The sequence below is a fragment of the Porites lutea genome, chromosome 4 (genome assembly GCF_958299795.1).
Source record: "Porites lutea chromosome 4, jaPorLute2.1, whole genome shotgun sequence".
NCBI lineage: Eukaryota > Metazoa > Cnidaria > Anthozoa > Scleractinia > Poritidae > Porites > Porites lutea.
In genome coordinates this window covers 50,223,581-50,229,928 of record NC_133204.1, presented here as the reverse complement: position 1 = coordinate 50,229,928, position 6,348 = coordinate 50,223,581, and positions in this window count along the sequence as shown.

The window sequence follows — 6,348 nt, the reverse complement described above, 5'->3', positions numbered from 1 at the left end:
TTTCCGGGACGCGCCCAACCCAAAATTTCTACATGGTTTAGTAAGCCCAATCAAAGTTTGATTTAAAAGGTTACAAAAAAAAGGTTCGGATTAAACATGAACATTTTTTTATGTTTGCGCGCTTCAAAACTCTCTAAAAAAAATCTGCACAGTATTTTTAAGATATTATGCCACTAATCAAATGTAATTAAAGGTTCTTTGGGCGTTTCTTGGATGCGGGTAGCCCAAAATTTAAACTTAGCGAAATAAGCTTAAAAAAAGATGTTAAGAAAATGTTACCAAAAGTGTGTAGGATTAATCATAAAAATACCTTATTTGCGCACCTCGAAACTGTTTAAAGACTGGCTTGACGACATCCTGGATATCTTCTTCAACTATTTCAATGTCATTAAAGGTGTTTTCTGCTTTTCCGGGACGCGTCCAACCCAAAATTTCTACCTGGTTTAGTAAGCCCAATCAAAGTTTGATTTAAAAGGTTACAAAAAAAAAGGTTCGGATTAAACATGAACATTTTTTTATGTTTGCGCGCTTAAAAACCCTCTAAACAAAATCTGGACCATATTTTTAAGATATTATGCCACTAATCAAATGTAATTAAAGGTTCTTTGGGCGTTTCTTGGATGCGGGTAGCCCAAAATTTAAACTTAGCGAAAAAAGCTTAAAAAAAGATATTAAGAAAATGTTACCAAAAGTGTGTAGGATTAATCATATAAATACCTTATTTGCGCACTTCGAAACTGTCTAAAGACTGGCTTGACGACATCCTGGATATCTTCTTCAACTATTTCAATGTCATTACAGGTGTTTTCTGCTTTTCCGGAACGCGCCCAACCCAAAATTTCTACCTGGTTTAGTAAGCCCAATCAAAGTTTGATTTAAAAGGTTACAAAAACAAGGTTCGGATTAAACATGAACATTTCTTTATGTTTGCGCGCTTAAAAACGCTCTAAAAAAAATCTGGACCATATTTTTAAGATATTATGCCACTAATCAAATGTAATTAAAGGTTCTTTGGGCGTTTCTTGGATGCGGGTAGCCCAAAATTTAAACTTAGCGAAATAAGCTTAAAAAAAGATGTTAAGAAAATGTTACCAAAAGTGTGTAGGATTAATCATAAAAATACCTTATTTGCGCACTTCGAAACTGTCTAAAGACTGGCTTGACGACATCCTGGATATCTTCTTCAACTATTTCAATGTCATTAAAGGTGTTTTCTGCTTTTCCGGGACGCGTCCAACCCAAAATTTCTACCTGGTTTAGTAAGCCCAATCAAAGTTTGATTTAAAAGGTTACAAAAAAAAAGGTTCGGATTAAACATGAACATTTTTTTATGTTTGCGCGCTTAAAAACTCTCTAAACAAAATCTGGACCATATTTTTAAGATATTATGCCACTAATCAAATGTAATTAAAGGTTCTTTGGGCGTTTCTTGGATGCGGGTAGCCCAAAATTTAAACTTAGCGAAAAAAGCTTAAAAAAACATGTTAAGAAAATGTTACCAAAAGTGTGTAGGATTAATCATATAAATACCTTATTTGCGCACTTCGAAACTGTCTAAAGACTGGCTTGACGACATCCTGGATATCTTCTTCAACTATTTCAATGTCATTACAGGTGTTTTCTGCTTTTCCGGAACGCGCCCAACCCAAAATTTCTACCTGGTTTAGTAAGCCCAATCAAAGTTTGATTTAAAAGGTTACAAAAACAAGGTTCGGATTAAACATGAACATTTTTTTATGTTTGCGCGCTTAAAAACGCTCTAAAAAAAATCTGGACCATATTTTTAAGATATTATGCCACTAATCAAATCTAATTAAAGGTTCTTTGGGCGTTTCTTGGATGCGGGTAGCGCAAAATTTAAACTTAGCGAAATAAGCTTAAAAAAAGATGTTAAGAAAATGTTACTAAAAGTGTGTAGGATTAATCATAAAAATGCCTTATTTGCGCACTTCGAAACTGTCTAAAGACTGGCTTGACCACATCCTGGATATCTTCTTCAACTATTTCAATGTCATTAAAGGTGTTTTCTGCTTTTCCGGGACGCGCCCAACCCAAAAATTCGCCCTGGTTTAGAAAGCCCAATCAAAGTTTGATTTAAAAGGTTACAAAAAAAAGGTTCGGATTAATCATGAACATTTTTTTATTTTTGCGCGCTTAAAAACTCTCTAAAAAAAATCTGCACGATATTTTTAAGATATTATGCAACTAATCAAATGTAATTAAAGGTTCTTTGGGCGTTTCTTGGATGCGGGTAGCCCAAAATTTAAACTTAGCGAAATAAGCTTAAAAAAAGATGTTAAGAAAATGTTACCAAAAGTGTGTAGGATTAATCATAAAAATACCTTATTTGCGCACTTCGAAACTGTCTAAAGACTGGCTTGACGACATCCTGGATATCTTCTTCAACTATTTCAATGTCATTAAAGGTGTTTTCTGCTTTTCCGGGACGCGCCCAACCCAATATTTCTACCTGGTTTAGTAAGCCCAATCAAAGTTTGATTTAAAAGGTTACAAAAAAAAGGTTCGGATTAAACATGAACATTTTTTTATGTTTGCGCGCTTAAAAACTCTCTAAAAAAAATCTGCACGATATTTTTAAGATATTATGCCACTAATCAAATGTAATTAAAGGTTCTTTTGGCGTTTCTTGGATGCGGGTAGCCCAAAATTTAAACTTAGCCAAATAAGCTTAAAAAAAGATGTTAAGAAAATGTTACCAAAAGTGTGTAGGATTAATCATAAAAATACCTTATTTGCGCACTTCGAAACTGTCTAAAGACTGGCTTGACGACATCCTGGATATCTTCTTCAACTATTTCAATGTCATTAATGGTGTTTTCTGCTTTTCCGGGACGCGCCCAACCCAAAATTTCTACCTGGTTTAGTAAGCCCAATCAAAGTTTGATTTAAAAGGTTACAAAAAAAAGGTTCGGATTAAACATCAACAATTTTTTATGTTTGCGCGCTTAAAAACGCTCTAAAAAAAATCCGGACCATATTTTTAAGATATTATGCCACTAATCAAATGTAATTAAAGGTTCTTTGGGTGTTTCTTGGATGCGGGTAGCCCAAAATTTAAACTTAGCCAAATAAGCTTAAAAAAAGATGTTAAGAAAATGTTACCAAAAGTGTGTAGGATTAATCTTAAAAATACCTTATTTGCGCACTTCGAAACTGTCTAAAGACTGGCTTGACGACATCCTGGATATCTTCTTCAACTATTTCAATGTCATTAAAGGTGTTTTCTGCTTTTCCGGGACGCGCCCAACCCAAAATTTCTACCTGGTTTAGTAAGCCCAATCAAAGTTTGATTTAAAAGGTTACAAAAAAAAGGTTCGGATTAAACATCAACAATTTTTTATGTTTGCGCGCTTAAAAACTCTCTAAAAAAAATCTGGACCATATTTTTAAGATATTATGCCACTAATCAAATGTTATTAAAGGTTCTTTGGGCGTTTCTTGGATGCGGGTAGCCCAAAATTTAAACTTAGCGAAATAAGCTTAAAAAAAGATGTTAAGAAAATGTTACCAAAAGTGTGTAGGATTAATCATAAAAATACCTTATTTGCGCACTTCGAAACTGTCTAAAGACTGGCTTGACGACATCCTGGATATCTTCTTCAACTATTTCAATGTCATTAAAGGTGTTTTCTGCTTTTCCGGGACGCGCCCAACCCAAAATTTCTACCTGGTTTAGTAAGCCCAATCAAAGTTTGATTTAAAAGGTTACAAAAAAAAGGTTCGGATTAAACATGAATTTTTTTTATGTTTCCGCGCTTAAAAACTCTCTAAAAAAACTCTGGACCATATTTTTAAGATATTATGCCACTAATCAAATGTAATTAAAGGTTCTTTGGGCGTTTCTTGGATGCGGGTAGCCCAAAATTTAAACTTAGCGAAATAAGCTTAAAAAAAGATGTTAAGAAAATGTTACCATAAGTGTGTAGGATTAATCATAAAAATACCTTATTTGCGCACTTCGAAACTGTCTAAAGACTGGCTTGACGACATCCTGGATATCTTCTTCAACTATTTCAATGTCATTAAAGGTGTTTTCTGCTTTTCCGGGACGCGCCCAACCCAAAATTTCTACCTGGTTTAGTAAGCCCTTTCAAAGTTTGATTTAAAAGGTTACAAAAAAAGGTTCGGATTAAACATGAACATTTTTTTATGTTTGCGCGCTTAAAAACTCTGTAAAAAAAATCTGCACGATATTTTTAAGATATTATGCCACTAATCAAATGTAATTAAAGGTTCTTTGGGCGTTTCTTGGATGCGGGTAGCCCAAAATTTAAACTTAGCGAAATAAGCTTATAAAAAGATGTTAAGAAAATGTTACCAAAAGTGTGTAGGATTAATCATAAAAATACCTTATTTGCGCACTTCGAAACTGTCTAAAGACTGGCTTGACCACATCCTGGATATCTTCTTCAACTATTTCAATGTCATTAAAGGTGTTTTCTGCTTTTCCGGGACGCGCCCAACCCAAAATTTCTACCTGGTTTAGTAAGCCCTATCAAAGTTTTATTTAAAAGGTTACAAAAAAAAGGTTCGGATTAAACATGAACATTTTTTTATGTTTGCGCGCTTAAAAACTCTCTAAAAAAAATCTGCACGATATTTTTAAGATATTATGCCACTAATCAAATGTAAATAAAGGTTCTTTGGGCGTTTCTTGGATGCGGGTAGCCCAAAATTTAAACTTAGCGAAATAAGCTTAAAAAAAGATGTTAAGAAAATGTTACCAAAAGTGTGTAGGATTAATCATAAAAATACCTTATTTGCGCACTTCGAAACTGTCTAAAGACTGGCTTGACCACATCCTGGATATATTCTTCAACTATTTCAATGTCATTAAACGTGTTTTCTGCTTTTCCGTGATGCGCCCAACCCAAAATTTCTACCTGATTTAGTAAGCCCAATCAAAGTTTGATTTAAAAGGTTACAAAAAAAAGGTTCGGATTAAACATGAACATTTTTTTATGTTTGCGCGCTTAAAAACTCTCTAAAAGAAATCTGGATCATATTTTTAAGATATTATGCCACTAATCAAATGTAATTAAAGGTTCTTTGGGCGTTTCTTGGATGCGGGTAGCCCAAAATTTAAACTTAGCGAAATAAGCTTAAAAAAAGATGTTAAGAAAATGTTACTAAAAGTGTGTAGGATTAATCATAAAAATACATTATTTGCGCACTTCGAAACTGTCTAAAGACTGGCTTGACCACATCCTGGATATATTCTTCAACTATTTCAATGTCATTAAAGGTGTTTTCTGCTTTTCCGTGATGCGCCCAACCCAAAATTTCTACCTGGTTTAGTAAGCCCAATCAAAGTTTGATTTAAAAGGTTACAAAAAAAAGGTACGGATTAAACATGAACATTTTTTTATGTTTGCGCGCTTAAAAACTCTCTAAAAAAAATCTGCACGATATTTTTAAGATATTATGCCACTAATCAAATGTAATTAAAGGTTCTTTGGGCGTTTCTTGGATGCGGGTAGCCCAAAATTTAAACTTAGCGAAATAAGCTTAAAAAAAGATGTTAAGAAAATGTTACCAAAAGTGTGTAGGATTAATCATAAAAAACCTTATTTGCGCACTTCGAAACTGTCTAAAGACTGGCTTGACGACATCCTGGATATATTCTTCAACTATTTCAATGTCATTAAAGGTGTTTTCTGCTTTTCCGGGAGGCGCCCAACCCAAAATTTCTACCTGGTTTAGTAAGCCCAATCAAAGTTTCATTTAATGTCATTGAAATAGTTGAATAATATATCCAGGATGTCGTCAAGCCAGTCTTTAGACAGTTTCGAAGTGCGCAAATAAGGTATTTTTATGATTAATCCTACACACTTTTGGTAACATTTTCTTAACATCTTTTTTTAAGCTTATTTCGCTAAGTTTAAATTTTGGGCTACCCGCATCCAAGAAACGCCCAAAGAACCTTTAATTACATTTGATTAGTGGCATAATATCTTAAAAATATCGTCCAGATTTTTTTGAGAGAGTTTTTAAGCGCGCAAACATAAAAAAATGTTCATGTTTAATCCGAACCTTTTTTTTGTAACCTTTTAAATCAAACTTTGATTGGGCTTACTAAACCAGGTAGAAATTTTGGGTTGGGCGCGTCCCGGAAAAGCAGAAGTCACCTTTAATGACATTGAAATAGTTGAAGAATATATCCAGGATCTCGTCAAGCCAGTCTTTGGACAGTTTCGAAGTGCGCAAATAAGGTATTTTTATGATTAATCCTACACACTTTTGGTAACATTTTCTTAACATCTTTTTTTAAGCTTATTTCGCTAAGTTTAAATTTTGAGCTACCCCCATCCAAGAAACGCCCAAAGA